This window comes from Microcebus murinus, chromosome 4 (genome assembly GCF_040939455.1).
Source record: "Microcebus murinus isolate Inina chromosome 4, M.murinus_Inina_mat1.0, whole genome shotgun sequence".
NCBI lineage: Eukaryota > Metazoa > Chordata > Mammalia > Primates > Cheirogaleidae > Microcebus > Microcebus murinus.
The window spans coordinates 44,623,978-44,650,937 of NC_134107.1; the positions used below are offsets into that span (position 1 = coordinate 44,623,978).

At 40.8% G+C, this 26,960-nt stretch overlaps 1 protein-coding gene across 7 annotated transcripts in view; it reads left to right on the forward strand.

Annotated features, from left to right (window-relative positions):
- The window catches only part of SERGEF (secretion regulating guanine nucleotide exchange factor), a 236,204-nt gene that overhangs the window by 105,712 nt on the left and 103,532 nt on the right, over positions 1–26,960 (forward strand). The window contains exon 10 of one of the 7 annotated variants that reach the window (XR_012918959.1): positions 21,703–21,763. The exons of the other annotated variants lie outside the window; for them this stretch is intronic. The gene's annotated coding sequence lies outside the window, so the exon portion shown is untranslated. The remainder of the gene's footprint in view (positions 1–21,702; positions 21,764–26,960) is intronic. 7 annotated transcript variants of the gene reach the window in all.

A 26,960-nucleotide genomic window follows, 5' to 3' on the forward strand; every position in this document is an offset into this window, starting at 1 on the left:
CATGCTGTTGATCCAGGGACCATACTTTTAGTAGCAAGATGTTAGGGTGATGGTTCTCAAACTGTTGCCTGCTTCTGAATCACCTGGAAAGCTTGTTAAAATGGACTTCTGGGCACTACCTCTGATGATATACTTATTTAGGAGACCTGGGATAGGGCCTGAGAATTTGCATTTCTATTAATAATAATTCCTCAGGCGATGCTGACACTGCTGGTTCAGAGACCACACTTTGAGAGCCATTGTGCTAGGGGAATAACAGGGAAGAAGTTAATAAGAAAAAAGAGGTAAATGATGGTGGTTGTTCCACTCTGGGATACTTGTACTCTCTGCTTTTTTAATTGTACATACATACAGTAACTGTTATCTGACCAGATTCTGTAATTTCTTATTAATAATTAAATAACAACAACAACCAACACTTAAACTGAGCACTTATTATGTGCCAGGCACTGAGCCAAGAGCTTTATATAGTTCCATTTAATTCTGATAATAATCCTGTGAAGCGGATACTGTGATTTTCTAGCTTGGTGTTTCCCATGTTAACCAATTTGTAAGAATCATCTGGTGTGCTTGCTAAAAATACACATATCTAGGTCTGTACCTTAATTCTAATTTGGTGGGGTCCAGTGCCCCCAGGTGATTCATATGATCAGATAAAGCTAGAAATCTCTGCTGTAGTTAATCAGCTACTCTTGTCTTTCATCTATGCCCAACACAAAGTGTCAATTTCAAGGATATAACATAGCAATGCAACTAATGACACTAAAATTTGACTCAGCCAAAATTTTCTTTGATGATTGAGAAAGCCCTTTAGGATTTCCAAAGGCCTTAGGGTCCTCATTTTGAACATCCCTGGACTGTGGAGGTACAAAAAGGCCAGGTGATAGAGCATTGTATTTAGTAGATAGCCAGGGAAGCCCATACTGACTATGTAACATTCAGCTCTTTTGAGCAGTTTGTTTGGAAAATTATTCTGGGAAATTAGTCTTCATTGCATAGATGGATTCTGTGATTCCAGAGGATTTTAAGAAAAACGAAAAAAATGTTTTACTTGCTTATTTTCAGGCCAGTTTGCCTACACCAAGGCCAGTGTGGCCAGCCACTTGCTTGGAGCATACCCATCACTGTGTCAACAATCCCAGCACCTGCTGCTCTCCCTCACCTGGCCAGGGCCTTCAGTTCCTCTCTGGTTTCTCAGCCACTGGTTTTTTTTATGTTGCCTTTCCTGTTCAGCCTGGGGTGGTTGTTCCATATTTCATTGCATATGTGGCTAAGGATAGAAAAGGGGAAAGGTTCAGAGTTGTATTTATAGTTGGAAATTCACTGACCCCTTGCCTGCTCTGGGAAGTCTTGTCTTCTTACCTTGCTGGGAATGGTGGAGTAGGGCAGCCGGTCTGTTAAAAGTGCTATTTTTGAGCTATCAGCAAAGGAAATTGAGATTTTCTTTAGTTTTACTGATGCTAATCTGAGTTATTTCTTGGGCTGATTAAGTTAATGACCCTCAGAATACTTTTCTGATGATAATGGGAAAAGTATTTCAGTTCGATGGAATGAGCACTGGACTAAGAGTCAGAAGTAGGCACTCAGGTCAGCTTTTGCTTGATTTATTCTGTGATCTTGAGCCAGGTAGGTAATCATCTGTCTGAACATCAGTTTTGTCCTTAAAATGAGGAGTTTGGGCACATCAATCTCAGGATTAGCTTGATATCCTGTGTTCCTGTGATGGCCTAGTCCCAGGAAATGTGCCATCACAATAAACTTGTTCCAAAATTCAGTCAAATTCACTCACTCAGCCAATATCTATTGAGCATCTGGTGTATTTCAAATACAGCCCTGGGCATTATGGGGGATACAGCTATTAATAAGGCACATTGATCCATTCACTCACTCATTCTTTTGTTCATTCATATAACAAGTATCTATTTATTGAGCACCTGTTATGTGCCAAGCACTATGCAAAAAACTGTGAGACATACAAACATGAGTTAGATGCAGGTTTTGTTGTTAAGCAATGTGCTGTCTAAAAGGGAGCTAAGATTGCAATAAGGAAAGCTGTTCCTAACTACCCTCTCTAAAAGGGGACTGCTCCTCTTATTCTCCATCCCTTTGCCCTGCTTTTAGTAACACTTATAACCTGACCTTGTATTACTTGTTTAGTATCTGTGTCCCCATCAGACAGAATGTAAGCTCCATGAGAGCAGGTGCTTTGTCTTAATCACTGTTATTTATATGCCAGTGCCTAGAATAGTGCCTGCTACAAAATAAACAATAAAATATTTTAAAACTAAAATGTCTATAAAAAGAGCTAGAAATTATGTGTCATAAAAGATACTTAGATAAAATGTTATGGCGGCTCAACGATAGGAGAGATGTCTTCTAACTAGGACAATGGTTTTTAACTCTGATTGCACATTAGAAACACCTTAGGTTCCTCTCACTCTTTCTCCATAAACAAATAAATAAATAATAAAAATATAGAATAAATACCTTGGGAACTTTTTTAAAAATATAATTTGCTTAGGCCCTAACCCAAACTGATTAAATTAGAATCTCTGAGAATGATGCTTGGGCATCAGTATTTTGTTAGAGCTCTTTGGGTTCTGATAATATGCTGCTAAAATAATGCGAACTAGAATAATCAGGGGAACTTCATGGAGGAGGTGGCATTTGAGCCATTTGGAAATCAGGTAGGATTTGGATAAAAAGGAAGCATTCCAGATGGAGCGCACAGCATGAACAAAGTACAGAGTTCCTCACAGGCTGAGTTCAGGGATCATCAAGTAGTTCATTTTGGCTGGAGCCTAAAGAACACAAAGGGGAATAATTGAAACAATGTTGTAAAGGTCAACTGGGGCCAATTTGAGAAGGGCTTTGAATGCCAGGCCATGGGATTTGGGCTTCACTTGGTCGTGTAGTCAGTGAGAATTGTGAATGGTTATTAAACTGAAGTGAAGTGATCAGAGCCTTCCCTGGCTGCCCTTGGAGGATGGCTTGGAAGAAGGCAGTGAAACCATAGGAGGCAGTTGCCATGGTCTACATACAATGGGCTCAGCTCAGGGCTGCATCACTGTTAGAGGGAAGGGCTGCAATAGAGCCTGTGAAACCAGGCAGTAAGGCCTACCATAAGTTTCTTTTCTCTTGGTGGAATCACTGGCATTTCAGTTATCAGTGCCTTTTGATCAAGCAGGAGAGTCAGGTTGCGCTGGCAACCCTCAGCCAGCTTTTTTCTGGCATGACTGATGAATCGATGGTACAACTAGGCCTCCTTCTTGAAATGATAGGCCATTTTATCCAAAGAAGCATTTCTACAAACAGAACTCAGTAGCATCCCAAGCTACCTCTGAGATAGGTTTCTGTTGTCTTAATGTGGCAGTGTGTGTCTTTGCTTCTTCTCTAGCTAATTCTAGCACCATGAGTAAGTTCAGTTCTACCAGTATCTGGAGCTGCTTAATTTCTTAAACTCTGGGTGTACTGAGGATAGCCTGCCTCCAACAAGACAGATTTGAGCTAGGACTCAGGGCCAGGGGCCAAGGGCCAAGGGTGTATTTCTAGTAGCCTCATGGCAGAATGCTCATTTATAAACAGCTGAAGTTTCTGGAGGCACAGAGCATCTGCATAGGCAAGCACACCATATGGGTGTGGGGCTGGTGGAGGGAGAATGGTGATTATGTCTAGTGTTGCTGAGCCAGGCTTGTGCAAGAGAGGACTGCCTGCCCTTGGCCAGATGCTGCTGGTAGCCAGTACATCCCCAGGGCCATATACTACCCAAAAGGACAGGCAAGCAGGAGTTGCTAGTGTGGGTATTTTTTCCTTCTGTCTGTCTTTTTAGCTGGGGTTGACCTTATTCACAGTTGGTTGTTTCAGAACATCAGCCCTCAGACATGCACAGACTTTACAGTTTGCAAGAAGCTTTCACATGCTTTATCTCATTGGAATCTCAACAGCAATCCTATGAATTAAGTAGGACAAGGGTTATTACTCCATTTCACTGATGAGAAAACTGGCACTAAAGATAGGGTAAAGTAGCTTATTCTATGTGACACTGTTATAAAACATTAAGGTTGAGACTTGGTCAAGCAGGAGTCAAGAGGCCACTTGTCATGGCTGTTTTAGATAGAATGTATGCACATGGCAGTAGAAGTTACAGTTTCACTCACTCATAATCCAGGTGGTGACTGTGGGCAAATCCTTTATTATGCCTCTAACTTTTGTCAACTATAAAATGGGGATATAGATCTACTTAATAGGATTGCTTGAAGATTAAAATGTTTATTAAGAAAGTATCCAGTATAATGCCTGGCATACATTAGATGTTTAGTTAGTTCCTTTGTTTTAACTTTTTATTTTGTGATAATTATAGATTTACAGGAAAATAGATATACAGAATCCTATGTACCCTTCACCCAGCTTCCCCCAATTGGAGAAGCTTATATAACTTTAGTATAATCTCAAAATCGGAAATGGACGTTGGTGCAATGCCTCTTGTTAAGTAAACTACAAACCTTATTCAGATTCCCTTTGTCTTTTTAGATATAATAAAAATTAGACTAGATTATTTCTGAGGTTTTTTTTCCTAGCACTGAAGTGCTGTCTATAGCATCTTCATTGTCCTTGTCTTTTCTGTGGCATCTGACTTTAGAGACTTTCTTCTCCCTTGGTTTTTGTAAGACTCTGTATTTCTCATTATCCTTTCACTGTCCCCTTCCCTGTCTTCTCTTCTTGTCTTCTACACTGTATGTCTCCCAGATTCTGTTATTAGCCCCTGCTCCTCTCTCTGTATTTTTCCCTCAGGTGGAGCCTTACTTTCATCTTTATCTGTTGATTCTGAAATCAGTATTCCTACCTCCAGTCGCCAAGCCCCTCTTCAGTTCCTTGTTTTTGGCTATTTGTTGAATATGAGCTCTAACTCATCATATCCAAAACTAAACTTGTCTTTTTTTTTTTTTTTTAAGTCAGAGTCTTGCATTGTTACCCAGGCTGGAGTATAGTGGTGTCATCATGGCTCACTGTAGCCTTGAACTGCTGGGCTCAAGCAATCCACCTGCCTTAGCCTCCCGAGGAGCTGGGGCTACAGGTGTGTGTGCCACCACACCCAGCTAAATTTTTAAAATTTTTGTAGAAATGGGGTCTTGCTGTATTGCCCAGGCTTGTCTCAAGCTCCTGGCCTTAAGCAAATGCTTCCAGCTTGGCCTCTCGAAGTGTTGGGCCTATAGATATGAGCCACCACACCCGGTCTAAACTTGTCATTGTTAAACCCTAAACTAGGTGTATACATATGTAAAAACATCAAATTATATACTGTATATATAATTTATACCTTAATAAAACTGTTAAAATATTCCCAGAGCCAGACCGCCCAGGCTTGAATGCTGGCTCCACCACTCAGGCAAGTCACTTGCCTTCCCTCTGCCTCATTTTCCTCACTTGTAAAATGATGATCATAACAGTGATTTACCTTATAGAATTGTGTGAGTTAATTCAGTTAAAGTGCTTAAAAACGTACCTGGCACATATTAAGCTCTTCAAAATATTTGTTGTTGTTTTTCTCTCTTACTTATCCCAAGTGCACCATTGGTGCATCCCAAGTGCACCAATTATTCTGGCACAGAGTAATTGTTCAGTAAGTATCTATTGAGTGAATGCATGCATTAATGAATGCTGCCATAGTCTTAAAGTACTATTTTCCCTCTGTGACTTTTATCCAAATATTGCTTCTTCTTTAAGGCCAGCTTAGGTTCTACCTGCTTGTGAAGTGTTGTCTGCCCACCTGAGCCATGAGGCTCTCCTGGCCACCATCCTCTCTGCCCAATGCTGATGTTTTATATTTGTGCGTTTGGCACTGATTCACAGCCAGGTTTTTTGTTTTGTCTTCTTTTTAAGTGGGTTTCTGTATACATATCTTTCCATCTACATTGGACATTTTCTGAGGGCACATGTCATTTCTGTTATGTTTTATTATTTTTTTTTTCCTATGTTCACTTTGCCTATACCAGGCATATGGTAAGTTTCCAGTAGAAGTGGAATGAATGAATGAATGGTGTATGATTTGTAAAACATTAGGGAGACTTCAGACAATAAGACAAATTCCTATTAGTTCATCATTAAAACAAAACCAGAACTTGTGTGTGGGTGGGTTGGGAGGTGGCAAGTGATCCCAATTCTGTCCCTCTGAACTCACCTTCTCTTTTGAGTCTTGAGGGAGCTGTAGGCCTCCTTTAACCCTTTGTCCCAAGTTTGGACTCTGACCTTTCCCTGAGTTCCCTGAGCACAGCTGAGCTGGCTGGCTCCATTCTGAAGACTTGTCTGAATGACAGTGAGGGAACAATAGGGAACTGGGCAAAGAACAGGAGAAACGTGAAGCAGTCTGGCTCACACAGTCTGGAACACTCAGTCTCCTGCCCCAAGGGCTGAGGCAGAAGAGACAGAGCTTAGGGTCAACACTTGTAATAGTAGGTGCCAACTACATTGTTCTTTCATTTACAAAGTGTAGTATGTCTTGTATGTTTCTTTAAACAGTTGGGTGAGATAGGAGTTATGTTCCCATTTTGCCAATGAAGAATCTAAGATTCCTAGAGAAATAAAGGGTTGGCTTGCCCCAGGTCACAGAACTAGTAAGTAAGTGGTGGAGCCGCCTAACTCCAAACCCAGTCCTCTTTTGTTGTACCTCCTGGCTCCTGCCACCAGCATCTTCTCTTTGATCTGCTCAGGCTTATTCTGACTGTAGCCCCAGGTTTTTTTCTGTGTTTCCAGGATAAACTATTTATTACTTTCTCTGCTGGTTTTATACCTTCTTAGTCTGGGGAGAGAAGCATAGATTTCAGCAGGGAGATGTTTTATACTCTCAGACCCTGAGATTCTTCTGTGGCTTCTCATGCTGACTGTGGAACCCTATCCATTTCCCTTATCTAGAGCTCCTATTGGCTTCTACTTTTACTTTTCTTACTGTCAAGTTTGTCATTGGTCTGAGTCTTAGACCCCTGCTTTGTGCCTTAATATGTCCCATATTTTTCACTGTCCTTCTTGCCAGTCTTGCTTCTTTGATAGACTAAGGCTCCCCCTCCTATCAGGTAGGCTCAGTTGCGCACATTCATTTATTTATTTACTCATTCACTCATTCATCAACCACTTTCTGAATACTGATGTCAAGCACTGTGTTTAGGCACTAGGGGTTCTGAGATGTTTAAACATGGTTGAGGAGACCAAGGAATCAGGAGCCCTTTTCAATTCAATATGGTAATGGTTGTGATGGCATGAACATGAGATGTTTGTGGGAGCATAGGAGGAGGGATATGTAATGCAGATTTGGGGGCTCAGAGAAATCTTGGAAAAGATTATGTCTGAACTGAGTCCTTAAGGGATGAGTTGAGGTTGGCTTTGAGTGAGTGATGGTGGTGGTGGTGGTGGTGGTGTTGGTGGTTGGGGGAGCTGTAGAGAGGGCAGAATTCCAGGCAAAAAGAGCTACTTAAATGAAAACCCACAGCTGCGTGTTCAGGGAACTGCAAGTGCTTCAGCCTGACTGGAGCAAGACTGTAGGGATGGTGAGGATGAGGCAGGAGGGGCAATCTGGAACCAGACTGTGCAGGATTCTTATTCTGTTCTGAAAGTGATAAGGGGCCATGGAAAGACCTGAAGTAGAGGAGTGGCTTGTTCAGAATGGTGTTTAGAAAGATCACTATGGTAGTGCAGTGATCATAGAGGAGAAAGAGAGAGGAGGTGAGTCAGAATACTGTGGCAGTGATTGAGGCCTAAATAGAGGAGAATTTGAACTAAGGTTATAGCAGTGATAATGGAGAGAAGTAAATGGATTTGGAGGTGGGATTTCTAGGGCTGGTAGCTGATGAGCTGTTCATACAGTTATGAGGATGCATGCTATTTTATTTGACCCTTATGTTTTTCTGCCTTGCTCTGCTAATGTAGTCCTTTTTTGTGTCCAAAGAGAAACCTGATCTTCGCTTCCTGGTTGGCTCTTTTTCTATTTGCCTTCCCTTACCCCATCCTCTCTCTGATATCTTTCTCCTTTTGGCTAATTCTACCTTTATCATTTGAGCAATGCCCAGGGCATGTTTCTTTTTCTTTTTTTAAAAATCTTTATTTTCTTTTTCTTTTTTATTTCAATAAATTTAGGGGGTACAAGTGTTTCTTGTTACATGGATGAGTTGTATAATCTGAAGTCAGGGTTTTTAGTGTACCCAGCACCTGAATAGTGTACATTGTACCTAATAGGTAATCTTTTATCCTTTACCCCACTCTCACGCTCCCTCCTTCTTAGTTTCTGATGTCCATTACACCACTTTATGACTATATATAACCATTGTTTAGCTCCCACTTGTGAGAACATGGGGTATTTGTTTTTTCCATTCCTGAGATACTTCACTTAGGATAATCATCTCCAGTTCCATCCAAAGGACATTTTTTCAGTTTATGCTTGGAAATCTGAGTGACACCTCTTGGTATCCCTTTAGGTAATCCTCACTCTACCTCCACTTGGATCATGCCATCCAAGTGTGGCATCTGGGGAGCTGGGGAGTGAGGAAAAGAATGACCTTATTTGCTGAGTTATCTCAATAGGAGGAAGAGGCAAGTGTCCATCTTGCATTTTTAGAATAGAAGATCTTTAAACACAGTGAGAAAGAACATATAACTAGTTCCCTTTAAGAGAAGAGACTAATTCTCATGTCATCTCCATGGTAGTGCTGACCAATTTAATCTCTTATGGAATAGACTAGAGCTCTGGCATTGGAAGGGAGCTTAGAGTTCATCTAGTTCATCATCCTCATTTGGCAGATGAGGACTTTGAAGTCTCTATGGGTCATGTGGTTTGCCCAAGGTCACAATTAGCTAGTAGCAGGGCTGGGACCAGAATGGAGGGCCCTCTCATTAAGTTCTTGTTTCACTAGCCTGATGAAATTACATGATTTTTTGTCATAAGTTTGACAGTTTGACAGTCTGGAGAATAAGAGACTCACAGGATGTGTTTTAATGGCAGTCTAGTTTGATATTCCCACTTTTCCCCAAGAGACTGGAAATAGCTTGTCCAAGGTCACAGAGTGGGTGAGGAGTAGAGGGGCCTGAAGACTTGTATGTAGCCTAGTGCTCTTTCCAGCACAATCTGAAGTCTCACCTAGGGCCCAAGACTTGGACAGCTTTGGCTCCAAGGACACTGAACAGAATCATTCTTTAAATGCATTACAACCACCATCAGTTTCATAAGATCCAAAAGATGTGATTTCTTTCTTTTTTCTTTTTTCCCTGAGTTTTTGTTGTTATTTTTTTTCTCTCATTTGATAAAAGTGTATGGCTGTGGAAATTACGTCAGTTTAATTAGGCTGCTTGACACAGTACTTTTCCACTGAATTTACTAGGAACTGTGAATTTGTTGTAACAAACTGCACTGCCGGCTGCAGTATCTGATTGGCATGCCAGAAGCATCACTAGCGAACAGCTAAATAGAGATTGGGGAGAAAACTGGGTCAGGAAACAGGCCTCCTGTACCTGCAGAGGCTGCAGAAGGCAGCGCAGAGGCGGCAGGTGGCCACAGCATGGCACTGTCTCCTAGAGCCTGAGCCACGGAGCACCCCACCCCCACGTAGCTCTGTGCTGCAGCCCCCCCCCCCACCCCCTTTGCAGGTGATTGTTCCTGTGGCCATTTTGCCTTCTGTTTCTCTACAGACCGCCAAGCTTTCACATTTGTCAGTTCAAGAATGGCTTTATCTCCATAAAAAAGTGAAAGACTAGTTTAGACTGAATCTTTGTTAGCCACTGGTATTCCAAACCATGGTGTAAGTCTTTTGGTTTTCTAGAGCCGGTTTGGTCAGGAGGCTGAAACTGGGTTTGAGCGTTCTGCACAGGGATTAAGAAAGGGTCAGTAATGTTTCAGCTTGCCTCATTCTTGTTTTCACTTCCTTTCTCACTGCCTTTCCCCCAGTTATATGGTATCCACTTCTGAAAGTCCCAAGGCTGAACACCAAGACAAATCGGGAGATCCTGGGAGGAATGAGTGATTATGCCAGAAGGGTAAAGGGAAACTTCTTGAAGGCAGTGGCATTCGAGCTAGGCTTTGAGCCATGAATGGGGTCAAGATAGGAAGAAATGAAGGGAAGACTCTGGAGGCCTGCCCATGCTGGTCTTGGGACTGCCTTATGACGGCCGGAGACCTCCTAGTAATCTGAGGCTGGAATCTACTTCAGAATATCAAGACTGACTGGGACTCTAAGGATCTGCTCATCCAAGCTCCTTATTTTGTAGATGAGTACACTAAGGCACAGAGAGGAAAGGTCTAGGCCAGTGCAGTGCTATTATAATGGTACTATGCCCATTTGTGCATTTGGGCATATTTCTAATGGCTCTGAGAACATCCACTACCTCCTTTGGGGTTTCACGTTGTTGTCTTCTTTCTGATTACTGCCATGTGAACTCTGAGATACTCCATGGTTTCCACCTATAAATTACACATTAGGAAAGGAGGCCTGGGTCCTGAGGACTTTGGATTCCAAGGTCACTCGGATTCCTGCGAGACAACTGTATCCATCTCCTTCCCCAGGCCAAACCAAGTCAGGCAGTGCTGGTTGTTCAGCAGGGATGGTGCCTTCCCAAGAATGCTGGTAGGAATGGTTCTTGCCTCAAAGCAAGGGCTTAAATTCTCAGTCAAAAAAGTGAGTGTGGCAGGAACTCAAGCCATTGTGCTTTTATCCTATTCTGTGAGAAAATTGGGTTCATTTTGACTAAAAATTGTTTTCAATAGATTGCACTTAAATTTACTGAAATTTGCTTTAAAGACAACATTTGTTAGAACATTTAATTCTGTATAGCATCTTTTTTTTTCTTTTGAGCAGAACTCAGAGTGGGTTAAAAGCAATATCCCTAATAATTTTTCGTAGATCTTTGGATGGTTTTAAGTCAATATGAGGAATGCTGCCTTTAGACCAAGTATTGATGTTATAACTGAAATGCAGAAATGTGTACCCATATTCTGACAGATGTACCAAAGTTTGCTAATCAAATGAACTATTTGTACAGGATCTTTCAAAGCCAACTTCAAGGCCAACATGTTTTGGAAGACAGTTGATAATTCAGATGCAAGTAGTCTCTGGCTTGAGCTAAGTGAAATGAACAGAGATGAACAAGCCCATTAGAATAGTTGTGAAACATTCTGACTGTGAAAAATTAAGCTTTGATGACCCTGGGAGTCAGACAGCCAGAACAGATCCAGTCCTTCGTAAGCAGAGGTTCCTGGACTGTATTGCACAGTATAGTATAATATAGCATTGTATTGTATTTTTGGTCAGAGCAGGTGGTTTTAAAGGCTAAATAATTTTCTTGGTCCTGGAAGGTTATATCCAATTGCAAACAGGTAGGCCTTGCATCTAGTTGGTATTTGCTAAAAGAAAAGAAGGGAAGGAAGGAAAGAAGAAATGCTTCTCGATACCTAGGCAGGTTACCACTTAGAGCCTGACACATTCATAGAAATTTCCATCTATTCTCAGTTGGGGGTTTAACTAGGACTTGTCACTTGAGTCATCTAACAGTTCATAGGAATGGTTCGAATAGAGGAAAGGTGGAGAGAGATTGTAATTTGAAGTTTGTCAAGAGGCACTTCTGTTCCTAGAGGGGTTAGATAGAGGCAGTGAAAGGCAGGGCCTGTGGTTAGAGTGGAATGCCCGTAGGTTTCAGTTTAGCATGGTGGAAACCGTCTGAATAGTTTCTCCAGAAACCCTGGCCATAGTCTCTTTGGTTACGGACACTTATCTTAAGAGTGGCCCTTTAGTCTTCAATCATTCACTTTTAGCTGCTGCCAAGGGTAGCTTGGAGAACCCAGCCTCTTCTCTTTGAGGACACCACCTCTGCTCCACTGGTTGAGGCCTTGGTGCATGCTCTTGCTTCCAGCCTTGGAAATGCTTTTCTGTTTCTTAAAGCCCTCATCAGCCCTCTAAGGAAGAAAGTATATGAGATACAAAATCAGCACAACGTCTAAGGTAGTGGGCTGCTTACATTTTCTCCTCTTCCCTCTGCTTTGCTATTATCCCAACCCCTGAACACTTCCTTGAATATATTCCTCTAGCCCTAGATACCCACTACCCTGTTCTAGCCACAGAGCAGACTGACTGATCTGGCTGGCACTTTGTGGTCATGCCTCCAAGGCCTACAAGGCTGAGGTGAAGGAGGGATTGTAGTGTTCACTGCTGCTGGCTGTTCTCTTGTCCTTCAAGATCACCTATAGGACTTGGAGACTCCCCTTTCTTCTTTCTTCATGGTTATCCTCTTACCCACACATGTGACTCCCCAGTTCTCATGCTGATTAGGAAGCAGCTTCAATGTGCCTCTTCCTTCCTTTCGTATCTGTCCATTCAATGATCAAATCCTGTGATTTCACCCCTATAATTTCTCTCATATCTATCCCTGTCTTTTCACTTCCGCTACTACCTGAACAATTGCAAACAAGCTTCTCTTTCCAAAGCTCTACTCTGTAAATGTCTGTCCTGGTTGCAGCACTATAATGTCAACTTCTACTACTTCGGCCTTTCATCATTTACTTATTTGCATCTCAGGCTCTTATATTAAATGTTCATTAGACATTCTACAATCTGTCCAGAATAACCTTGTCAGAACAGGGAGGGAAAAAGCTATCTATCTATCTTCTCTCTTGTCATTTCTCTCAGATGAATGAATTAAATATTTTTATTGCCTTGAAGATTAATTATCTTCTATCCCTAGGCTAACTTTAATATTCTAACTGTATCTTCTTGTGACTGGGACCTGACAGTTGGAATTTTTGCCCTCACTCTAAACTTGCTTTTGCCAGGTTTCTCATCATCTTCATATCATGAAGGCTTCTGCACTGAGTCACAGTCCAGGGGTTCAGAGGGAGCAGAGTATGACCTGCATGATTTAGATGAAGTATTGAATCATATATCTTAGAGCTGAGAGACCTCCTGAAATCTTCTGGTCCTTTCTAGCACATGAGATACTGTTATTGTACTTAACGAATAAAACACCTGAGGCCTAGAGAGTTTAAGTGACAAACCAAGGCCACCTAGCTAATAAATTTTGTGTCCTAATGCCAGACTAGATTTTAGTCTGTATGTATACTTTATCCCTTCTATTCAAGCCAACTCTTTTTTTTCCCCCTGAAGAGACATTCTTGTGTCAGCCACTTTTCTTTTTTTTTTTTTTAATTTCAAAATATTAATGGAGTACAAATGTTTTTGTTACATGGATTTACTATATAATGCTGAAATCAGGGCTTTTAGTGTGCCTCTAACCAGGACAGTGTTCATTGTACCCAATAGGTAAGTATTTTCTCCTACTCCCACCCTCCTCCCTTCTTAGTTTCCAATGTCCTTTACATCTTTTTGTGCCCTGTGCACCCAGCGTTTAGCTCCCACTCATTAGTGAGAATGTGTGGTGTTTGGTTTTCCATTCCTAAGATACTTTACCCGGGATAATGGTCTCTAGTTTCATCCAAGATGCTGTGAAAGACATTATTTCATTCCTTTTTAAGGCTGAGTAGTACTCCATGCTATAAATATATTACATTTTCTTTATCTACTAATGAATTGATGGACACTTGTGTTGATTTGATATGTTTGCAATTGTGAATCGTGCTGCAATAAACATTTGAGTGCAGGTGTCTTTTTGATAAAATTATTTCCTTTCTTTTGGGTAGTTACTCAGTAGTGGGATTGCTGGGTCAAATGATAGGTCTACTTCTAGCCCCTTGAGGAATCGCCATACCATTTTTCACAGGGGTTGTACTAGTTTGCCCTCCCACTAACAGTGTATAGGTATTCCTTTTTCTCTTCATGCATGACAGCATCTGTTGTTTTTTGACTTTTTAAGAATGGCCATTCTGACAGGGGTAGGGTGGTATATCTCATGTGGTTTTTTTTTTTTTTTTTTTTCCGGCATATTATGGGGGTACAGATTTTAAGGTTTCAATAAATGCCCATTCCCCCCTCCCCCCAAAAGTCTGAGTCTCCATCATGACCATCCCCCAGATGGTGCACATCTCATTCATTATGTATGTATATACCCGCCCCCCTCCCCCCTTCCACCTGCCCAATACCCTATTACTGTAGTACCTATGTGTCCACTTAGGTGCTACTCAGTTAATACCAGTTTGCTGGAGAATATATCTGGTGCTTGTTTTTCCATTCTTGGGATACTTCACTTAGTAGTATGAGTTCCAGCTCTAACCAGGAAAATATAAGATGTGCTATATCACCATTGTTTCTTAGAGCTGAATAGTACTCCATGGTATACATATACCACATTTTATTAATCCATTCTTGGATTGATGGGCACTTGGGCTGTTTCCACAGCCTTGCAATTATGAATTGTGCTGCTATAAACATTTGAGTGCAGGTGTCTTTTTTATAGAGTGTCATTGGATCATTTGGGTAGATGCCCAGCAATGGGATTGCTGGATCAAATGGTAGATTCACTTGTATCGCTTTAAGGTATCTCCATATTGCTTTCCACAGAGGTTGAACTAGTTTGCAGTCCCACCAGCAGTGTAGGAGTGTTCCTCTCTCTCCGCAACCACGCCAGCATTTATTGTTTGGAGATTTTTTGATAAAGGCCATTCTCACTGGGGTTAAGTGATATCTCATTGTGGTTTTGATTTGCATTTCTCTGATGATTAGAGATGTTGAGCATTTCTTCATATGTTTGTTGGCCATTCTTCTGTCTTCTTTAGAAAAATTTCTGTTCAAGTCCTTTGCCCACTTTTTAATGGGGTTATTTGATTTTTTCTTCCTAATTTTCGTGAGTTCTAAGTATATTCTAGTTATCAGTCCCTTATCAGATGCATAGGATGCAAAAATTTTCTCCCATTCTGTAGGTTGTCTGTTTACTTTCATGACTATTTCTTTGGCTGTGCAGTAGCTTTTTAGTTTGATCATGTCCCATTTCTTTATTTTTGTTGCTGCTGTGATTGCCTTTGGGGACTTCTTCATAAACTCTTTGCCCAGGCCAATGTCTAGGAGAGTGTTTCCAACTTTTTCCTCTAGAGTTCTAGTAGTTTCATACCTTAGGTTTAAGTCTGTTATCCAGCGTGAGTTGGTTTTTGTGAGAGGTGAAAGGTGTGGGTCCTCTTTTAGCCTTCTACAGGTGGCTATCCAGTTTTCCCAGCACCATTTATTGAAGAGGGATTCTTTTCCCCAGCATATGTTTTTGTCTGCTTTGTCAAAGATTAGATGGCTATATGAGGATGGTTTTATATCAGGATTCTCACATCTGTTCCACTGGTCAATATTCCTATTTTTGTGCCAATACCATATTGTTTTAATTACTACAGCTTTGTAGTATAGTTTGATATCTGGCATATTAATGCCTCCCATTTTGTTTTTGTTGCCTAGAATTGCTCTTGATATTCGGGGTCTTCTTTGGTTCCATACGAAGCGTAAAGTTATTTTTTCTATATCTGTGAAGAATGCTGATGGGATATTAATAGGTATTGCATTGAATCTGTAGATCAGTTTGGGTAGTATAGACATTTTGATGATATTGAGTCTGCCGATCCACGAGCATGGTATGGATTTCCATCTGTTTACATCCTCTGCTATTTCCTTCCTCAGTGTTTCATAGTTCTCCCTGTAGAGGTCTTTTACGTCCTTGGTTAAGTATATTCCTAGGTACTTTAATTTCTTTGTTGCTATTGTGAAGGGAATTGAGTCTTTGATTTGGTTCTCAATTAGATTGTTGTTGGCGTATATGAATGCCTCTGATTTCTGTGTATTGATTTTGTATCCTGAGACTTTACTAAATTCATTGATCAGTTCCAGGAGTTTCTTGGTTGAATCCTTGGGGTTTTCTAGATACAATATCATATCATCAGCAAACAGTGAAAGTTTGATCTCTTCTGCCCCTATTTGGATACCTTTGATTCCATTTTCCTGTCTGATTGCTGTAGCCAAGACTTCCAGTACTATGTTGAACAGAAGTGGAGATAGTGGGCAGCCTTGTCTGGTTCCAGTTCTAAGTGGGAATGATTTCAATTTTTCCCTATTCAGTATGATGTTGGCTATGGGTCTGTCATATATGGCTTGTGTCATTTTTAGGTATGTCCCTTCTATGCCTATTTTCTTAAGTGTTCGTATCATGAAAGGGTGTTGAATTTTGTCAAAAGCTTTTTCTGCATCTATTGAAAGAATCATGTAGTCTTTGTTTTTGCTTCTGTTTATGTGGTGAATTGCATTTATAGATTTACGTATGTTGAACCATCCCTGCATCCCTGGGATGAAGCCCACTTGGTCGTGGTGGATTATTTTTTTGATAAGTGTCTGGATTCGGTTAGCTAAGATTTTGTTGAAAATGTTTGCATCTATATTCATTAGGGATATTGGTCTGTAGTTTTTTTTTTTGTGCATCCTTTCCTGGATTTGGTATCAGAGTAATATTCGCTTCATAAAAGGTGTTGGGGAGGTTTCCGTTCTTCTCGATGTTGTGGAATAGTTTCTGCAAGATAGGTACTAGTTCTTCTTTGTAAGTATGGTAAAATTCAGGTGTGAAGCCATCTGGACCGGAACTTTTCTTTTTAGGGAGATTTTTAATTGCTGTTTCTATTTCAGCTGTTGAGATTGGTCTGTTCAGGGAATCTATTTCTTCCTGGTTGAGCCTAGGGAGGCTGTGTGTTTCTAGAAATTTGTCCATTTCCTCCACATTTTCTAGTTTGTGTGCATAAAGATTTTTGTAGTATTCATAAATTGTATCTTGTATCTCTTTGGGATCAGTTGTGATATCTCCTTTTTTATTCCTGATGGAGCTTATTAGAGATTTCTCTTTTCTGCTTTTCGTTAGCTTAGCCAATGGTGTGTCAATTTTGTTTATTTTTTCAAAGAACCAACTTTTTGTTTTATTAATCTCCTGAATAGCTTCCCTGTTTTCAATTTCGTTTAGTTCTGATTTGATCTTGTTGATTTCACTTCTTCTGCTGGGTTTGGGGTTGGTCTGTTCTTCTTTTTCCAGCTCTTTGAGTCGTTTCATTAGATTGTCTATTTGTGATCTTCTTGTCTTTTGGTTATAGGCATTTATGGAGATAAACTTTCCTCTCAGAACTGCTTTAGCTGTGTCCCAGAGGAGTTGATAACTTGTCTCTCCATTGTCGTTTTCTTCATAGAACTTTTTTATTTCTGTCTTGATTTCTTCATTTACGAAGTAATCATTTAGTAGGAGGTTGTTTAATTTCCACGTTTTTGTGTAGAAATGTGAGTTTCTGTTAGGGTTGATTTCTAGTTTTATTCCACTGTGATCTGAGAAGGTACATGGTATGATTTCTATTTTTTTAAATTTCTTGAAATTTTCTTTGTGTCCTAGGATATGGTCAATCTTAGAGAATGTCCCGTGAGCTGATGAGAAGAACGTATATTCAGTGGATTTTGGGTAGAATGTTCTGTAGATGTCTGTCAGACCCAATTGTTCTAGAGTTTTGTTTAAGTCCATTATTTCTTTATTAATTTTCTGTTTGGAGGATCTGTCTCGTGCCGTCAGTGGGGTGTTGAAATCTCAGGTGATTATGGAGTTGCTATTAATCCATTTGCTTAGCTCCAGTAAGGTTTGCTTTATGAATCTGGGTGCACCTAAGTTGGGTGCATATATATTTAAAATTGTTATCTCTTCTTGTTGGACTGTGCCCTTCACCATTATATAATGACCCTCTTTGTCTTTTACTACTTTTGTTGGTTTAAAAACTAAATCGTCTGAAATTAGAACTGCCACACCAGCCTTCTTTTGGCTTCTATTTGCTTGGAATATTGATCTCCACCCTTTTATTTTTAGTCTGTATGCATCCTTGCAGGTTAGATGTGTTTCCTGAAGACAGCATATACTTGGCCTGTATTTTCTTATCCCTTCAGCCAGCCTATGTCTCTTGAGTGGAGAGTTTAAGCCATTCACATTTATTGAGAGAACTGATAGGTAAGGTAGATTACTGATCATTCTGTTGGGTTGGATGTTGTTGCTATGATTTCTGTCTTGAGCCATTGTAATATCTGGCCTTTAATATCTTTGGGTTTTGGTTGTTTTTATATTCGTGGGTTATTATTATGATGTTCCGTGCGTAACGCTGTTTTAAGTACTTCTTGTAGGGCTGGTCTTGTCTTGGTGAATTCTCTGAGCCTTTGCTTGTCTGAGAATGTTTTTATTTCTCCTTCATATACGAAGCTTAGTTTTGCAGGGAATAATATTCTAGGCTGGGCATTGTTTTGTTTCAAAAGAGTGAGAATGGGGCCCCAGTCTCTCCTTGCTTCTAAAGTCTCATTAGAGAAGTCTGATGTTATTCGAATTGGCTTTCCCTTGTATGTTACTTGCTTCTTTTGTCTTACAGCTCTTAGAAGGGCCTCTTTAGTTGATACTTTGGTCAGTCTGATGACTGCATGTCATGACGTCTTCCTGTTTGCGTTGAATCTCCCAGGGGTCCTCTGAGCTTCTTGAACTTGTATATCAAGATTTTGAGCAAGGCCTGGGAAATTTTCCTCTATTATATCTTCAAACAGCTTGTCCAACCCTTGAGTGTTGTCTTCTTCCCCTTCTTATAACCCTATGACCCTCACATTAGGTTTCTTCACATAATCCCACAGCTCTTGTAGGCTTTGCTCTTTTCTCTTATTTCTCTGCTCTATTTCTGTGACTGATTTATTTAATTGGAGGGTGTTATCTTCAAGCTCTGAGATTCTTTCTTCTGTTAGATCTACCCTGTTCATGAGACTTTCCACTGTATTTTGTAGTTCCTTGAATTGATTCTTCATTTCCAGGAGTTCGGTTACACTTTTCTTCATTGTGTCTATTTCTTTTCCCATATCCTGGAGACTTTTTGTGGTTTCTTTGTGTTGGTTATTGAGTTGTTGTTGCAGCTGGGTGAGTGTTCTTATGATCCACATACGAAATTCCTCTTCTGTCATATTGGTTGCCTGATTTTGGTCGGTGTCCGTTTCTAGGGGGCTGGTGCTCCTCTTTGGGGGTGTGTTTTCCATTTGGTTCTTCATATTTCCTGAGTTCTTTCACTGATTTTTTCCCATGTCGATCAGTTGTTGTTTCTTTCCTTAGGTTATTGTTTGGGTATTGACACACCTTGTTTAGTTTCTGAGGCGTTAGGTGGTGTCTGTGGGTGAAATTGGACCACTCCCTGTATATTGAGTCAGTGGGTGCCGTGGAAAGGCTGTGCAAGATGCCGTCCCTGTCAGTAGGTGGCGTTTGCTTAGAGGAACAGGCTATACTGTTGATTTTGTGTCCTGTTAACAGCTCTTGTTCTGGGCGGAGCTGGGTTGGGTAAGCCTGCCCTCAGGCTGTTAGCAGGGGTCAAAGTTCTGTCCTCTGCTTCCAGGGAAAGCTGTCAGGGCGGGGCTGGAATGGTCCCACTCAGCCAGAAAGTCTGTGTGTGGGGGTGGGGCTGTCTGAGACCCACAGTCTGGAGCAGGCCTCGCTTCTTTCCACCTTCCCCAACTCCGCAGCTACTCCTGGGCCTCTGCCAGCAGGCCAGACCACAAGCCACCAGGCCTCCCCGGACTGTTGCCCTGTAGGACGCCGATCCGCCCCTGGAGGCACACACACCTCAGTTGGCTGTTCACGTATAACCCTTCTGTGCCCCAGGCAATGCTAGCCCTCGGTGCAGGGGATCTGGTCTGCAGGTCCGACCTCTGGGTCCCAGAGTTCAAACTGTTTCCCCACCAGGGAGAGGATTTCCGGTCCCAATTCACCCACAGGGAGCCCAAGCTGGGTCTATGTCTCTCAGCCTCTGAGTCTGCACCGTTCTCCTGGGAACACGGTGCTAGCAGCACCTGGGAGGGCGGGCAGGTAGGGAGCTCACAGTCTGAGTTCCCCTGAGTCAGGTGTAGGGTCCCAAACGGGAAGGTCCCGTTCCCTGGAGGTGCCTCCGGCTGGTGGCTGTATTGTCTCTCTGGGAAGCCGCGGGTAGGGTTGGCGGAGGGGAGGAGGAGGCAATATGGCGCCTGCCACGCGGCTCGGGTCTGTGCACACGGAGGTGCCCGGAGGAAGTTGGGAACCTGGTGCCACGTCTGCTACAGGCTCACCGTTGGTAGGTGGTGGCAGTCTCTGGGCTGGTGTCCGCAGGTCTCTCCACCTGCTGGGGAGCCCACCAGCAGTCCCGAATGTAGGGGAGGGGAAACAGCACATCCACCTACCCTTGCCGCTGGTCTCCGGGCTACTCCGGTGGTCTCAGCCTCCAGTTCTCCTCCACAGCCTCCTCCCTTGGAGTCTCCCGGGGTCTCAGGTACCCCTCCTTCCGGCCCTTGTCCGCTGTATGCTCGTCTTCTTGCTTCTTTCCTCTAATTTCTGCTAAAATCTGTATTCACACATATTCAATGACTGAAGATTTTGTATAAGAGAAGCTTACAAGATGAAATTTTCCACTCGCTTCTTCCAGTTCAGGGTCGTGGATGGGTGGAGCCTCCCCTTGCGACTCTGGGTGCAAGGCGGGAAGCCACGCTGGATAGGACTGCATTCTACCGCAGGGCGCGCCCGCACACACACCCACATTCACTCACGCTGGGACCACTCTCTCATGTGGTTTTAATTTGCATTTCTCTGATGATTAGTGATGTTGAATTGTCTTCTTTTGAAAAAATTCTGTTTCTATCTTTTGCCCATTTTTTGATGGGATTGTTTGTTTTTGTTTCTTGCTGGTTTGTTTGAGTTCTTTGTAGATTCTGAGTGTTAGTCCTTTGTTTGGATGTATAGTTTGTGAATATTTTCTCCCATTTTGTAGGTTGTCTGTTTGTTGATTATTTCCTTTGCTATGCAAACTGTTGAATTTAATCAAGGTCCATTTTTTAATTTTTATTTCAGCATATTATGGGGGTGTAAATGTTTAGGTAACGTATATTGCCATTTCCCCACCCAAGTCAAAGCTTCAAGCATGTCCATCCCCCAGACAGTGCACACCGCACCCATTAGGTGTGTATATACCCATCACCTCCTCCCCCTCCCACCTGCCTAACACCCAATGAATGTTATTACTATATGTGCACTTAAGTGTTGATTAGTTAAAACCAATTTGATGATGAGTACATGTGGTGCTTGTTTTTCCATTCTTGGGATACTTCACTTAGTAGAATGGGTTCTAGCTCTATCCAGGATAATACAAGAGATACTATATCACCATTGTTTTTTGTAGCTGAATGGAACTCCATGGGATACATATACTACATTTTATTAATCCATTCATGTGTTGATGGGCATTTGGGTTATTTCCACATCTTTGCAATTGTGAATTATGCTGCTATAAATATTCTAGTGCAGATGTCTTTTGGGGTAGATACCTAGTAATGGGATTGCTGGATCAAATGGTAGTTCTACTTGTATCTCTTGGAGGTATCTCTATATTGCTTTCCACAGAGGCGGTATTAGTTTGCAGTCCTACCAGCAGTGTATGAGTGTTCCTATCTCTCCACAAGCATGCCAACATTTATTGTTTTGGGACTTTCTGGTAAAGGCCATTCTCACTGGAGATGGATGATAATCTCATTGTGGTTTTGATTTGCATTTCCCTGATGATTAGAGATGTTGAGCATTTTTTTATATGTCTATTGGCCATTAGTCTATCTTGTTTTGAAAAGTTTCTGTTCATGTCCTTTGTCCACTTTTGATAGGGTTGTTTGATTTTTTCCTTGATATTCCTGAGTTCTATATAGCTAGTTATCAGTCCTTTATCAGATGTGTAACATGCGAATAATTTCTCCCATTCTGTAGGTTGTCTGTTTGCTCTCGTGATAGTTTCCTTGGCTGTGCAGAAGCATTTGAATTTGATCAGGTACCATTTACTTATTTTTGTTGTTGCTGTGATTGTCTTTGGGGTCTTCTTCATAAATTCTTTGCCTAGGCCAATGTTTAGAAGAGTTTTTCCAACATTTTCTTTTAGAATTCTTATAGTTTCACACCTTAGGTTTAAGTCTGTTATCCACCGTGAGTTGATTTTTGTGAGAGGTGAAAGGTGCAGATCCTGTTTCAGTCTTCTACATGTGGCTATCCAGTTTTCCCAGCACCATTTATTGAATAAGGATTCTTTTCCCCAGTGTAGGTTTTTGTCTGCTTTGTCAAAGATTAGATAGCTATATGAAGATGGTTTTTTATCAGGGTTCTCATTCTGTTCCATTGTTCTATGTCCCTGTTTTTGTGCCAGTACCATGCTGTTTTAGTTGCTGTAGTATAGCTTTAAGTCTGGTAAATTGATGCCTCCCAGTTTGTTCTTTTTGCTTAATATTGCTTTTGCTATACGGGGTCTTCTTTGGTTCTATACAAAGCATAGAATTATTTTTTCTATATCTGTGAAAAATGATGTTTTACTATCCACAATAGCCAAGATGTGGAATCAACCTAAGTGTCCATCAGTGGGTGAATGGATAAAGAAATTGTGGTATATATATACACAATGAAATATTATATAGCCACATAAAGAGTGAAATCCTGCCATTTGCAACAATATGGATGGAATTAGAACATTATATTCAGTGAAATAAGCCAAGCACAGAAAGACAAATCTCATATGTTTTCCCTTATATGTGGGAGCTAAATATTGAAAACAGTTGAGCCTTTTGTGCCCTTCCTTTTGCTCTCCTATTGCTACAACAAAGAGTCTGGTCATCATCTATGGCATATGTATCATGCTCTGTAAGCCTATATCTTGCTCTTGCCGTATAATTCTATCTTTCTCTCCTCAATAAACCTCATTTTCATGCTTGCCTTAAAAATAAAATAAAACAAAATAAAAATAATTGATCTCCTGGAAACAGAGAGCAGAATGATGGTTAAGAGAGGCTGGTCAGGATAGTGGGGGGTGGGAGGTGATAAAGTGGGGATGGTTAATGGGTATAAAAATAGAGTTAGTTAGATAGAACAAACAATATTTGATAGCACAACAAAGTGACTGTTGTCAACAATAAGGTATACTTTACAATAACTAAAAGAGTGGAACTGGAATGTTCATAACATAAAGAAATGTTAAATGTATGAGGTGATGGATATCCCAATTACCCTGGTTTGATTAATTCACATTGTATGCCTGTATCAAAACATCACATGTACTCTATAAAGATATACAATGATTATGTTGCCATAGTAATTAAAAATAATAATTTTTTTAAAAAAAGAAGTAGGAAGGTCAGGAGGGGAAACAGATTTGGGGGTTGAAGAGTGAGGTAGTAGTAGATGGTATGTTCTAATTTGTGCGGTTGAACTTTAGGTGTGGATAAATTGCCTATTTCACATCTGTGCTCAGTGCTCTTTACCACTACTGCCACCATTCCCATCCCCATCTGTCTTTCCTCTTTATTAAGTAAACTTTGGCTCCTTGTAGTATGCACCTGAGTGAAACCCTAAAGTGGACGTTATCTGTCTTTGACCTTCTGATGTACCATCCATGCCACTGGTATTTCCTAAGTCCAGTCTCCCCATTGTGTGCCTCTGTACACATAAGTGTACCTATATATGTGGAATGAGTTCCTGGTGGTTATAACTGGCATAACACCGCCAGTAGTTGATGTTTGTATGAACCTTTATAGTTGACAAAGCACTTAGAATGGTCAGAAGTGTGTTGCACTTCCTGACTAGTCCCCTAGGTAGGGTCACTGAGCCATTGACTCAATGAGCAAAAAAGATTATTAGAGATTAAACAGTAGAGTTTAGTTTAAGAATAAATGCAGTTGAAGCCATTAGCACATATCAAATAGGAAAGTTAGGATGATTTTTAGCTGTTATAAGTAGGTAGACTCTGTTGATGATGATCAAATTTAAAAATATATTCAGGATGATAGTAATGCTGAGATGGATGTTTTATGGGTATTAAGAATAGCTGTCATGTATTGGGTACTTTGTACAGATACTGCTCTAAGCATTTTACATATCATAATTAATTCAAATCTTGTGATAATCTAGAAAAATAGCAACTGTTGTTCCTGTTTATGGGAAACTAAGACATGTAGAGTTAAGGAACTTGTCCAAGGTCACATAGCTCAGATGTGGCAGAGCCAGTATTCAGACTTAGGCTTTCTGTTTTCAGAGCCTGCACTATTAGCCCCTGTGTATGCTGCCCCTCTGTGATGTATCAACCGGCCTTGAAATATTGTTTAAAGCAAACTGTAGCCCATTGTATTCTTCACTCTGGACATTGTCATCATTCTGTATCCTAGTACCAGCACAATGCCTGGCACATGGTACATGTTCATTACATGTTTGATGGATGAAGGAGTATCTTTCTAAGTCACTTTTCCTAATCTGATAAGAAGTGAAGGTGGTCAAAGAAGTCTCTTATTCTTCCAGCATATATTCCTATAGTTGCTGCTAGAGGTGTTGTATTTCACAGAAGAGCTATAGTGTGGTGATATAGCTCCAGCTTCAGTGTATATTTGGACAAATTACTGAGCCTTTCTATACCTCAGTTTTATTATCTGTAAAATAGATAGATAGAACCTGCTATGTAGGGCTTTAGTAAGGATTAAATGAAGTAATCCTTGTAAAACTCTTAGCATTGTACTTGTCACATAGAACTCAATAAATGTTGGATTATATTATTACTAATGGAAATTTTGAAATTGTAGAAGGGGAAAAAGCCATTTTTAGAATAGGACCAATATTTTGATTAACAGGGAAATATACAATGCTTTTAAAGTGCCATTTAGAGATTTAAAATCATTATGTTAGTTGATGGATACAAAAATGTTTTGTTTACTCATAAAATATGGCTGATACATTTAGAGAGAAATAAATTTGGAAGAGTTTCTATCTTCTAATTTTTTTTTTTGAAAGATAAAAGAGGTCTAGAGGAAAAAATGTTTTTCTACCCCTTAAAACTTTCAAACTTCTCCTTTTGTTTCTCTGGGCCATTAGATATCCAGTAGATAAAGAGGCAAGTGAACCATCTCATATAAGCATCTACTTTGTCCAAGATACTAAATATAACTAATTGAATTTAATCCTTTGATAGTCCTGTGAGGTTACTACTATAATTCCTGTTATGCAGATGAGGAAATTGAAGAAAGTCTTAGTAACTTGGCCAAGTTCACAGAACTAATAGGTAATGGAATCAGAAGTTAAACCTACTTTCACTTGGACTATTGCAGTAGCTTCCTGGCTGTCTGTGCTTGCAGAGCTCATGCTCTTTCCACTGCCATGCAGCCCTCCTGCTGTATGTGGTAGAGGGTGACAGCTTATATTTACAACTTCCCATTAGAGCTGTTAGAACAAGTAAAAAATAAAATAAAAAATATTTGACCTCTGTATTACTTAAAGGCAGGACAGAGCAAGATTCCTGGAGGAACTCAGGAATCTCAGTTCCTCAGTCACCATTGCTGCCTACTAATTGTTTAAAATACTTTTAAAAATAATGTTAAATTGTCATGAATGCTCAACCCTGCCAGTATGGCCTCTAAAAATGGGACATATTGTTAAAAGAATGTGAGAAGAGAAATCTATGAAGCATAGCTTTTTGAAAACTTGGTTATTCCCTTTCAAAATGAATGTTTTAAAGTTTCAAATTTGCACTTTTGACAGATTGTTTACCCACATTAGGGGATAATGGGGCCCTTAGGCTTGTTAGAGTGGCAGATAAAGAAATGAAACTGCAGTGGTGTGTTTTCTGAGTGGACCTCACCAGCCTCCATCCTGGGCTGAGGGTGCAGATAGAGGCAGAAAGGTCAGAAAGGAAGGGAATGGGACAGTCAAGCTACCCACCCCAACCCCTGCCTTTCTATCACTATAAATTAAGTATTTTTTACTACCTGCTTTTTGTCACTATAAATCAGATTTGTTTTTCCTAGAGTTTCATATTAATTAAATCATATAGTATTTACTTTTTTTGTGTCTGGCTTCTTTCACTCAGCACAATGGTTTTTGATTTATCCATGCTGTTTTGTGTATCAGTAGATTATTCCCTTTTTATTGATGAGTAGTATTTCATTATATGGTTGTATAGTTTGTTTATCCACTTATCCATTATATTAGTTTCTCTTGCTGCATAACAGGCACAAATTTAATGGCTTAAAACAGCATGGAATTCTTAGTTCATAGTTCTATATGTCAGAAGTCTGGGTGGAATGGGCTGGATTTTCTATTTAGGATTTCACAGAGCCAAAATCAAGACATCAGGTTGGCTGGATTCTTATCTGGAGATTCTAGGGACAATCTGCTTCTGAGCTTGTTCAGATTGTTGGCAGATTTCAGTTCCTTGAGATTATGGGACTAGGGTCCCTGTGTCCTTGCTGGTTGTGAGCCTGGGGTTGCTCTCAGCAATAGATGCTGCTCTCCAGTCCTTGCAGGTGGCCCCTCCATCTTCAAAGCCAGCAGTGGTGCTTTAGATCCTTCTTGTGCTTCCAGTCTTTCTGAGTTCTCCTTCTGCCATCAGCCAGAGAAAACTCTCTGCTTTTAAAAAGTATGTGCTTAGGCTGGGTGCAGTGGTTCACACCTGTAATCCTAGCACTCTGGGGGGCCAAGGTGGGTGGATCATTTGAGCTCAGGAGTTTGAGACCAGCCTGAGCAAGAGCAAGACCCCGTCTCGACCAAAAATAGAAAAAATTAGCCGAGCATGGTGGTGCATGCCTATAGTACCAGCTACTCGGGAGACTGAGGCAGAAGGATTGCTTGAGCCCAGGAGTTTGAGGTTGCTGTGGGCTAGGGTGATGCCATGGCACTCTAGCTGGGACAACACAGTGAGACTCTGTCTCAAAAAAAAAAAAGAAAAAGTTATGTGCTTAGATTAGGCTCACCTAGAGGCAACCATTCCATTTTGGGTAGGCCTTTATTTTTAGAAGACCTTTTTGATATTAAGGTGTACTTTGACACTGTAAACATTTTTATCCATTGATCCTCTTCTGCCACCTGATTCCCCTTGTCCTGTCCTGTGGCTCTTGTACCATCCAAGTCTTCTCCAGAGTGAAAACACTCATTTTTTTCCCTTTACTTTTTACGTGACATGTTATAGCAGAACATTAAGTGTACTCTCTGGAATTACACACAAT